At 36.6% G+C, this 12,068-nt stretch overlaps 1 protein-coding gene across 5 annotated transcripts in view; it reads left to right on the plus strand.

Annotated features, from left to right (window-relative positions):
• NCALD (neurocalcin delta) overlaps nt 1-12,068 on the plus strand; it is a 393,861-nt gene that overhangs the window by 225,690 nt on the left and 156,103 nt on the right. For 3 of the 5 annotated variants that reach the window (XM_053208637.1, XM_015078032.3, XM_027064113.2), the window contains one exon: nt 11,595-11,681. The gene's annotated coding sequence lies outside the window, so the exon portion shown is untranslated. Of the gene's footprint in view, nt 1-3,071; nt 3,121-7,337; nt 7,357-11,594; nt 11,682-12,068 lie in introns of those variants that run through there. The other 2 variants (XM_053208638.1, XM_053208639.1) reach the window with 2 other exon arrangements.

Genomic DNA, 12,068 nt, shown 5'->3' on the forward strand with positions numbered 1-12,068 from the left:
CTCAAGTTGGGCTCTGCACCGACAGTGCAAAGCTTGTTTGGGATTCTCTCTCTCTGCCCTTCCCCCACATACACTCATGCACATTCTCTCTCTCTCAAATAAATAAACTTTAAAAAAAAGAAAGTTATTTTATAAATGAGGGAGAGTAAAATGATGTAAAGGGAGTTAAGGACTCTAATTGCACTGGTATAACATTAAAAACAATAGACTCACAGGGTGCCTGGGTGACTCAGTCTGTTAAGTGTCCAACTTTGGCTCAAGTCATGATCTCACAGTTTGTGACTTCGAGCCCTGCCTTGGGCTCTGTGCTGACAGCTCAGAGCCTAGAACCCTACCTCACATCCTGTGTCTCTTTCTCTCTCTGCCATCCATCACTCATGCTCTTTCTCTCTGTCTCTCTCAAAAATAAATAAACATTAAAAAATTAAATAAAAAAATAAAAATAAATGAAAAAAAATAATAGATTCTGACAAGTTACATATATTTAGGGTAATATGAAGAACAACCATTAAAAAGCCATACAAAGAGATATACTAAAAAAACTATAGATAAATAAAAATGGAATTCTAAGAAATGTTCCAGTATCCACAATAAGGCTGGAAAATGAAAATAAAGAAAGGGAAAATAAAGAACAAACAGGAAACAAAAAGTAAAATGGCAGACCATAACCCAAGTAATTACATTAAATGTAAATGGCCTAAGTATACAAATGATAAGAAAGCAGTTGACACAATAGATTTAAAACAGTGACCCAGCTTGGGTGCTTGGCTGGCTCAGTTGGTAGAGCATTTGACTCTTGATCTCAGGGTTGTGAGTTCAAGCCCCACATTGGGCATAGAGCTTACTTAAAAATTAAAAAAAAATAAAAATAAAAATGACCCAACTAGATGCTGTCTACAAGAAACTACCTTCAAATATATCAATATAGGAGAGTGAAAGTAAAAAGATAGAAAAAAGATATATCATACAAACATTAATCAGAAGCAAGCAAGAATGGTTATATTAAGATCAGATAAAGAAGACTTCTGAGCAAAAAAGAAAAAAAAAAAAAAAAGACCAGGGACAGACGGACATTACATAATGATAAAAGGGTCAATCTACCAAAGAGACATAGCAAACATAATATTTTGCACATAAATCCTAAATATGGACCAAACAGAGCAAAATATGTGAAACAGAAGCTGATAACTGAAAGAATAGACAACTCTATAGTTAGAGTTGGAAACCTCAACACACCTTTTTTTAACAATTCATAGAACAACTAGATGGAAAACCAGCCAGTACAGAGAACACAGCAACATGATCAGTCAACCAGATCTGATTTGCACCCGGCAACAGGGGAAAAGACATTCTTTTCAAGTGCCACAAAATATATGCCAGGATAGGCCATAACCCATAAAACAAACCTCAACGAATTTGAAGAATCGAAATCATACAGTGTATTCTCTGACTACAGCGGAATCAGACCAGGAATCAATAATGGAAACATTACAGGAAAATCTCTAAATACTTAGAACTGAAACAACAAACTTCTAAAACATCTGTGGGTCAAAGAGGAATTCTTAAGGGAATTTTTAAAAATACATTGAAGTAAATGAAAATGAAAATACAACATAACAAAATTTGTGAGGCTCAGCTAACGCAGTTCTGAGAGGGAATTTTATAGCACTAAGTATGTTAGGAAAGAGAAGTCTCAAGTTATAATTGAAATTCTCATCTCTAGAAACTATTTTTTAAGTTTATTTATTTTTGGGAGAGAGAGAGAGAGAACAGAAGTGAGGAAGGGCAGAGAGAGAGAGAGAGGGAAAGACAGAATCCAAAGCAGGCTGCAGGCTCTGAGCTGTTAACACAGAGCCCGACTCAGGGCTCAAATCCACCAACCATGAGATTGTGACCTGAGCTGAAGTCAGATGCTTAACTGAGTGAACCACCCAGGTGCCTCCAGAAACTAGTTTTTTTTTTTTTTTTTAATTTGTAAAAAGGAGCAAATGAACCCAAAGCAGGCATAAGAAAGAATAATAAAGAACAAAAACCAATAAAATTGAAAAGAGACAAACAATAGAGAGAATAGATTAAAGCCCAAACTGATTCTTTGAAAAGATCAACAACATTGATAAGCCTTCAACAACACTGACAGAGAGAAGACACACATTACCAGTATCTGGAATCAAAAAGACTAACCATCACTATAGACATGCAGGCATCAAAAGAAAAATAAAGGAATACTTCAAACAACCCTACACGTTTTCTGTTTTGGAAGGAAGTTTCCAGATTACTAATTAAATTTTCTTAGGTATAAGGCTATTCAAATTATCGGTATTTGTTGTGTGGGTTGTGGTAGCTTGTGCTTTTTGGGAAATGAATCCATTTCATACAAGTCCTTCCAAAACAGAAAATTCCAGGTCTAGTTGGTTTCACTGGAAAATTCTACCAAATATTTAAAGAATTACATCAATCCTATCACTCTCTTCCAGAAAATAGAAAAGCTTCATCTTATGAAGCTATTCTGATACCAAAACTAGAAAAAGACAATACAATGTAAGAAAGCTAGAGACTAATGGCTCTCATGAAGATAAATGCAAAATTCCTTAACAAATAGCATTCAGCTATGTATAAAAATAATTATATAAAAATAATTATATACCATGACCAGGTGGAGTTTATTTTAGGGATGTAAGACTCATTCAATATTTGAAAATCAAGCAGTATAACCCACCATATAAACAATCTAAAGAAAAAAATCACAATCATGCTAATGGAAGCAGAAAAAGTATTTGACAAAGTTCAACCCCCATTCATGATTAAAAAAAAAAAACTCTCAAAAATAGGAGTAGGAGGGAACTTCCTAAAATTGATTTCATAATATCTATCAAACACCTGCAGCTAACAGCATATTTAATAGTGAAAGACTGAATTCTTTCCCCATAATATCAGGAGCAAGACAAGGATGTTCTTTGTCATTACAACTATTCAACATACTACTGGGAGTTCTACACAGTACAATAAACTAAGAAGAGAAAATAAAAGGCATACAGATCAGAAGGTAGAAATAAAATTGTTTCTGTTTGCAGATGGCATGAGAAAAATCCAGTGGAATCTACAAAACACTAGAACTAATAGGTAAGTTCAGCTAAGTTGAAGGGTATAAAAGAAACAAAAATCAACTGTATTTCTATATACTAGCAATGTATACATGGGTATTGAAATTAAATGTACAATATCACTTATGATAGCTCAAAAACATATGAAACTTATACGTAAATCTAACATAACATGTAGGATTTGTATGCTGAAAACTACAAAATGCTGATGAAAGAAATCAAATGAGAAGATCTAAATAAATGAAGAGCCATACTATGAATCTAATTCATGGATTGGAAGATTCAACATAGTGGATATGTCAACTCTCCCCAAATTGATATTTAGGTTTAATGAAATTCTTACAAAAATTCCAGAAAAGATTTTTGTAAATATAGACAAGATTACTCTAAAAATCTATACAAAAAGACATATAAATGGCCAATGGACATATGAAAAGATACTCAATGTCACTCATCATCAGGGAAATGCAAGTCAAAACTACAGTGTCACCTCACACCTGCCAGAATGGCTAAAATGAACAACACAAGAAACAACAAGTGTTAGCAAGAACGTGGAGAAAAAGGAATCCTTGTGCACTTTTTGTGGGGAGGCAAACTGGTACATCCACTGTGGAAAACAGTATGAAGTTTCCTCAAAAAAAGTTAAAAATAGAACTACCCACAATCCAGTAATCGCACTACTGGGTATGTACCCAATGAATAAAAAAACACTAATTCAAAAAGATATATGCACCCTCACGTTTACTGCAACAGTTTTTACAATAGCCAAATTATGGAAGCAGCCCAAATGTCTATCAATAGATGAATGGATAAAGAAGATGTGGTACACACACACACACACACACACACACACACACACACACACACACGGAATATTATTCAGCCATAAAAAGGAATGAAATCTTGCCATTTGCAACCATGTGGATGGAGCTAGAGAGTGTAATGCTAAGTGAAATAAAATCAGTCAGAGAAAGACAAATACCATATGATTTCACTCTTATGTGGAATTCTCTTATGTGGAATTTAAGAAATAAAACAAATGAACAAAGGGAAAAAAGAGAGATGGGGTGCCTGGATGGCATAGTTGGTTAAGCATCTGGCTCCTTGCTGACACTAAGGGAGCCTGCTTGGGATTTTCTCTCTCCCTGTCTCTCTGCCTCTTCCCTGCTCTCTCTCTCGAAATAAATAAGTTTAAGAGAGAGAGAGAGAGAGAGACACCAAGAAACAGACTGTTAACTATAGAGAATAAACAGAGGGTTAGTAGAGGGGAGATGGATGGGGGGAAGGGAGAAATGATGGAGAAATAGTGCTTATCATGATGAGCACTAAGTAATGTATAGCATTGTTGAATCACTACATTGTACACCTGAAACTAACATAACACTGTATGTTAATTATACTGGAATAAAAATGTTTAAACTTGATAAAAATGAAAAAACAAAATAAAATAAAAATTTATACAAAAAGGGAAAGGAACTAGAATGTCTAAACCAGTTTTGAAAAAGAATAAAATGGGAGGAATCACTCTACTTGATTTCAAGACTTACATAGCTACAATAATGAGGACTGTGGAAATAGCAGAGGGAGGGATGGACACATAGATCAATGGAAGACCTATAAGTAGTCACATATAAATATAGCCAACTGATTTTTGAGAAGTATGTAACAGCAATTCAATGGAGATAAGATATTCTTTTCAGCATTAGTGCTGGAGCAACTGGATAACCTCAACCTAAAAATCCCACAGCTTAACTCCAACTGGATCATACATTTAAATATAAAATATAGGGGCGCCTGAGTGGCTCAGTCAGTTAAGTGTCTGACTCTGTTTTGGCTCAGGTCATGATCTCACAGTTTTGTGTGTCCAAGCCCCACATTGGGCTCTGTGCTGATGGTGCAGAGCCTGCTTGGGATTCTTTATCTTCTCCCTCTCTCTCTGACTCTCCCCCGCTTATGCTGTCTCTCTCTCTCTCTAAATAAATAAATAAACTTAAACAATTTTAAATATAAAATATTAAACTATAAAAATTTTAGAAGAAAACATGGGTGAAAATATTCAGGACTTTTGGCTGTGTGAAGAGTCCTTAAACATGGCACTAAAGGCGTAATTTCCAAAAGAAAAAAAATAAATTTAAATTCATCCAAATTAAAAATGTTTGCTCTATAAAGGACTCTGTTAAGAATATGAAAAGACAAGCTATAGATGGAGAGAAAAAACTTACAAAACATGTACCTAACAAAGGACTTAAATCTAGGCTATATAAAGAATTCGAAACTTAGTTAAAAAAGAAACAGTTCTATTAGAGAATGGGCAAAAGATAGAAAGAGACATTTAACTGAAAAGGACGTATAGATGGCAGATAAGCACCTGAAGATGTTCAACATTACTAGGTATTAGGGAAATGCAAATGAAGACCATAATGAAATATCACTACACATCTAGTAAAATAGCCTGAAATAAATAGTGATAATGCCAAATGCTGGCAAAGATGTGGCAAAATTGAATCTCTTATTCATTGATGGTGGTTAAAATGGTACAGCCACTCTGGAAAATAGCTTGGCAGTTTCTTAAAAACTAAACCTAAACTGAATCATAAGACCCAGCAGTCACTCTCCTGGGCATTTATCCCAGAGAAACAACTTACGTCCGCAGAAAAACTTATAGACAATTTTTCCCAACAGCTTTATTTGTAATAAGCCAAAAGCTGAAAACAAGCAACACGTCCTACAATAGTGGTTAAATATACATAGTGGTTAAATATACATAAATATAAATAGTGGTTAAATATACAGTGGTGAAATATACATGCAAACGGTGAGATACTATTCAGCCATAAAAAGGAGCCAACTATTGATACAAATAACAACTTGTATACAGGCAGTGCCTGGGATCTCAATTCAGCATTATGCTGAATTAAAAAACCCAACATCAAAAGGTCATATATTATATGTTTCCACTTATTAACATTCTAGACATAACAAAATTAGAAAGATGGAGAACAAGTTTGTGGTTTCGAGGGATAAGGGGTGGGAGCTGAGAGGATGGGTGTGGCTGTAAATGGTAGTAGGATGTTGTTCTGTGTGGTGATAAATAGTTCTGTACCTTGATTGCAGTGCTGGTTACACAGATCTTCACGTGTGATAAAATGAAATGTAACTATAAAAATATATTAGATGTAGGCTTACCTAAACAAAAATATTGTTTGTATGTGCTCTTCTTGGGTTTTATTTATAAAAACAAGTCACCAATACTTGCTTTTTTTCATTCTTTGTGCTTTTACAGTTCACCCAAGTTGTTGCCTGTAGCTTTGATTTATTCATTTTCCTTGTTGTCTAATATTTCATTATATGTATGTAGCTCAGTTTATTTCTTTACCTGTTGGTGGGCATTTATGTTAAATATAGCTTTTTTTTTTTTAAGAAAGGTGTTATAAACATTTTGTGCCTGTTTTCCAGCGCTGCTATGCAAGAATTTCTCTAGAGAATATAGGTAGGAGTGTGTTTGCTCGGTTGGAGGGCACGGAAAACATTCAACTTCATGAGTTAAGGTTAAATTGTTTGAGAGGCTTATATCAACTAATACACCCACCATCAGCTAAATTTGCATTTTCTTGATTACAAATGAGGTTGCTTGTCTTTTTATATGTACATTTACCATTCTTGTTTTTCTCTTCTGTGACAATGTGTCAGATCTTTTGCTCATTTTTCTATTATGTTGTCTTTTACTGATTTGTAACATTTCTTTATATAATCTAAAAACTGGCCTTTTGTTGATTTTACTTGCTGCAAACTTGTGGCAGATGTTGGCAAGTTTTTTGCTTTCTTTATCATACTTTTTTTGTTTTTGTTTTTTAGAGGGAGAGAGAGAGAGAGAATGCATGAATGGGGGAGAGGGGAAGAGGGAGAGAGTGAGAGAGACTCCTAAGCAGAGTCCACACTTAGCATGGAGCCCAATGCAGGACTTGATCCCACAACACTGGGATCATGACCTGAGCCGAATCGAGAGTTGGATGTTCAACCAATTGAGCCACCCAGGTGTCCCTCTTTATTGTACTTTTTGATAAACAAAGATCTTAATATTATAGTAGGGAACATTTATCAATCTTTCCTTCTGCAATAAACAGTTTTGTGCCTTAACGCTTTTCCCATTTGGAGGTCTGAAAGATGTTCTATATTTTCTTCCACGTTATAACTTTTTTTTTTTTTTTTTTTTTTTTACAGCTAAGTCCTTAATCCCTCTGGAATTGATCTTTGGGTATGATTCCTCCTTGACTTTTGGCTCAGTAAATTATTTCAACCTTTTGTGAGGAGAGCTCTGTTGTCTTTTAATTCCAACTTCCCAGCCTTGATTGGTACTGAGGCTTGCTCTGTCTCTTCAAGTTGTGTGTGTGTGTGTGTGTGTGTGTGTGTGTGCGTGCGCGCGCGCGCGCGCGCGCTTTTTCTTTTGGTATGCCTTGTAAATTTTTCCTGCTAGCCAGATACAATGTACCCGGTGAAAGGAACTGCTATAAATAGATCTTTAGTAATGTGGTGGTGAGGTTCTCAGAGAGAGGAGGTGTTTTATGCATTCTGTGATCAGCCTTTTAGCAAGCCTGTGCCTCTGGACTGTGACCATCACAGTGCTGCAGTTTTTTTCTCCCCCTTTTCTCAGGATGGCTGGAGTGGACTGAAGTTCATTATTTGCTTTCTCCCACATTGAAGGCTAGAGGAGACTGGTTTCAGTATTTCCCTTTCCCAGGTCAGTTAGGTTCTCGTAATACTCTAGCAGGTTGGGCTCTCGTTAACTAGTTTACCCAGAGGGTGGGCCTTGCTAAGAACAGAGTGCTCTGGGACGCCTGGGTGGTTCAGTCAAACCTCAGCTCAGGTCATGATCTTATGGTTCGTGAGTTCAAGCCCTGCATCGGGTTCTGCACTGACAGTTCGGAGCCTGCTTGGGATTCTCTCTCTGCCCCTCCCCAACCTGCTCCCTCAAAATAAATAATAAATAAATTAAAAAAAGAAAAAGAACAGAGTGCTCTGGCATATTTCAAAATGGTTCCTTTCGCCCTCTGCATTCTGGAAGCTGGAGAGGATTTTTCTCTGATATTTACTGTGGGAATCTGGTAGGTGTCCTGCAAGTAAATCTCACAGTATTGGGAGAGCTCCCTTTTGACTAGGTACCCCCAGAGCTTTTAACTCTCAGAGTTGTCCCCACAGAAATTCCAGCAATTCAGAAATTACAGTTCAAGTTTTCCTACCCCAGCACTGCTTCCTACAGCAGTTGCTGCTGGTAAGTCCCTGCTCAGGGAAGCCATCCATCCATCTCTCTAATCTGGGGGACAGTGGTTTGCCCTGTGTGCTTCCCTATCTTAACGTGTTCCAAGAGGAGTTCTTGAATTCTACTTGTTGTTAGGACAGAGTGGTGATTTCCAAGTTCCTACTCCTCTTTTGTCTTTTAATACCTGAGTTCATGAGAAGGTCCAGGAAGAAAATTCAACCATGGTGAGATTTGGGAAGATGGCCAATTCTCCTTTAGGCAACTTTGAAAGAAATTTTGGTCAAATGATGGGTTTCCTTTACTGTAGCCAAGGCATTCTTGCTTTAGCGGGTTTGTAAGTGCTTGAGTGTCACGTGTTAAAAAGCTAAAGAAACCAAAAACAAAAGCAATGAAAAGCAATGAATCTCTTCTCACCATTTGAACTATGACTCAGATCATTTAAAGAAGCTATTTGTTAAGAAAGAAAGCATAAATTTAATATGCCTGTTTGTGTGGTATTCAGAGTACAGATTCTGCTTTTGGAAAGGCACTGCTGTTTATGGGAAATATTGCTGGACAAGGAATCAAGAGCCTGGAGTTAAGCCTTGATCTGTCATTACGTGGTTGCAAAAGCTTCTTGTATCCAGAGTACGTTCAGCTCCTGTAATAACCCTTCTACAGCAGCTTAGCCAAATAAAGGTGTCTTTTGTTTTGTTTTGTTTTGTTTTGTTTTGTTTTGTTTTGTTTTGTTTTGTTTTGTTTTATTCCCCTCATATAACAGCCTGGGAGCAGGAAAACCAGGACTAGTGTAGTGGCTCCTTTTTTCAGTTTAGGCTTCACAGCGTGTGGCTCTTGTCTTCATGCTTGTCACTTCATGACTGCAAAGTATGTCTCTATCTCTGGCCTTGTATCAATGTTTCAGGCATGAAGAAGAGGAAGGGCAAAGAGCAAAAAGCGAGTGGAGAGCTCTTTAAAGAGCTTTTTCCAGGGGGCACTTGGGTGGCTCAGTCAGTTAAGCATCTGACTTTGGCTTAGGTCATGATCTCACGGTTCTTGGGTTCGAGCCCCGCATCGGGCTGTGTGCTGATGGTTTGGAGCCTGGAGCCTGCTTTACATTCTGTGTCTCCCTCTTTCTCTGCCCCTCCCCTGCTCATGATCTGTCTCTCTCTCTCTCAAAAAATAAATAAACATTTTTTTTTTTTTTAAAAAGAGCTTTTCCAGGAAGCCTACACAGTAATGTTAGCTTACACCTCCAGGGTCCAAGCTGTTCCACCTGTCCATCCTTAGCTGTGGTTTTAACAGGGCAAATTGCTGCCCTGAACAAAATCAAGGTTCTGTAAAGAAAAACAGTATGCTGGGAATTGGATAGGTAACCAGCAGTGTCTGCCCCATTCTCTAAACTTCCATTGGGAACGCCTGTTCCTCCCCCACCCCGACAGAGTTGTTTGGAGGTCAAAATGGAAGATCAAAATCAAATGCAGGAGCACTTCATACACTATAAAATGTATTTCATAAACAAAATGGAAGTATCCTGACCTAAATTCTTTTTCTTAAAGCTTTTTTATTTATTTTACTGAGAGAAAGAGCACATACACATGGGAGGGGCAGAGAGAGAGAGAGAGAGAGAAAGGGTGAGAATCCCAAGCAGGCTCTGCACTGTCAGCACAGAGCCCGATGCAGGGCTTGAATCCACAAATCACAAGATCATGACCTGAGCTGAAACCAAGAGTCGGACGTTTAACCAACTGAGCCACCCAGATGCCTCTCGTGACCTATGTTTTTAGAGAGCAAATCTAATGTTAACAGAAAGCCCACCTGAATGTAAAGATTTGGGTAATCAGTATCTCTTGAACCTCAGCTCATTCTCTTGTTGACATCTTTAGAGAACACAGTGTTCTCATGGATGCACATCCTCAAATACCAATCTTCAGGTTACTGCCAAAGATTGTTGTGCTGGACATTTGTTGATTTCCTCCATAATAATCCCTTTTCCCTTTCAGTATCTTGAGTGACTTCCCATGCGATTTTTCTTTGGAACGTTTCTACCCTCACCTCCAGGGATAAGCCTTGATTAATTTAAAGCCACTCAGCAAAGTATTAGTGACTGATTCAGTGATGGGCAATCTGAGTGACCTCAGAATTTGGGACTGCCAGAGTGCTAACACTATCCTCTTGAAAGATACATAAGTGGTCTTGAATTGCTGCAGCTAGTATTTTTTGTACCATGAAAGGAGGCAGCCTGAGGTTGAAATCAATCTACAGAGAATACCTGTGCCAAGAGAACTCCAGAGAATCAAATGATGTGGTGAACCTTTGTTTTCCCAAAACCAACCGTACACCTGGACATTTTTTTCCCCAGCTCAATGAACCATAATATTTCCTTGTCTTGTTATTTATTTGAATCAGTGAGTTTGAGGTGGGGTTTGTGTTATTTGTAGCCAAAAGATTCCTGAGTGATAGTTTCCAATATATGGTTTAGGCAAAAATATATATATTATTTTAAATATATTCTTTAAATATATATTATTTCATATATATTAATTTATATCATCAACAAATTAGGAAATTAATCATGTTTCTAACTTAACAGGAAATCCTGTTATATAAATATAATATATATTTATATTTATAAATATAATAAATATATTATTAATATATATTTATAAATATATAAATATAATAATATAATATAACAACAATATAACTATATTATATTTAATATATATTATTTAAGTATATATTATTTAATATATTACATATATATGTTTTAAATAATGCATTACTTAATATAGTATATGTTTATGTGCATATGTAAACACATATGTGTGTATTATATTATATATAATATGTATACATATGTATATATATTGGTATATACATGAGTTTATTCTAAAGTTTATAGTCCTTCCAGGATTAAGGCCATGAGGCCTGAATGTTGCTGAGAAGGCCAGTTTCTCTCTGTAATAAATGGACTGCATAGCATCTGTCTAAATGATTTTAAACTGTGAAGTGCTAAGACCTGAGTCTCATGCTTTTGGGGACTGCACTTATCTCCCCTGTGGTACAAGACTCGCCCCTGGGTACTTTAAGCCAAAGACCAATTAGGCTGAGATATGTCAGTGTTCTTGAAGGTGTGTTTCCTGTTTCCTGTTTGCAAAGGCAACTACAGAAGAAATAAAAGTAACGGCCTTACATAAACTGCTTACTGAGCTGTCAAATGTTCAAATAAAATATTCATTAATTATGAGTGATCTCAGTTGCAGGGCCACGGAGCTGCTGGTGATAAAATCTGTCGTGATCCTGTGGAAGGCTGTGCAATCCGAGGCGCTGTCTGACTGCATATTGTGAGTTCCTTTTTTTAACCTCTTGAATGTCTGGGTTTTAAGTTGTGATTATTATTAAATTATGATTCAGAAGGCAAAAATGTTGCATCCTAGTTAGGCTATTGTGGGTTTGTATGTTTGCTGTCTGGTAAATAAAACGTGCTGGCTTATTGGCTGCCATTAGAGCTTTGTCATGAGGTGTACATTTCTACTTGAACTCCGGATGAATTTGTGTATTACTGACAAGAAAACTATACACCCTTTCTACTTTTTAAAAAAAATCTCTTCTGTGGTGACTCTGATTAAATGGGAACCTTATTTAAGTGTAAGAAATTTACTTAAAACAAAAACAAATAGGGGACATGATCATGAAGTAAAAACCTGACTTTCTTCCTGTATGTGCCGTTC

This window comes from Acinonyx jubatus, chromosome F2, assembly GCF_027475565.1.
Source record: "Acinonyx jubatus isolate Ajub_Pintada_27869175 chromosome F2, VMU_Ajub_asm_v1.0, whole genome shotgun sequence".
NCBI classification, from domain to species: domain Eukaryota; kingdom Metazoa; phylum Chordata; class Mammalia; order Carnivora; family Felidae; genus Acinonyx; species Acinonyx jubatus.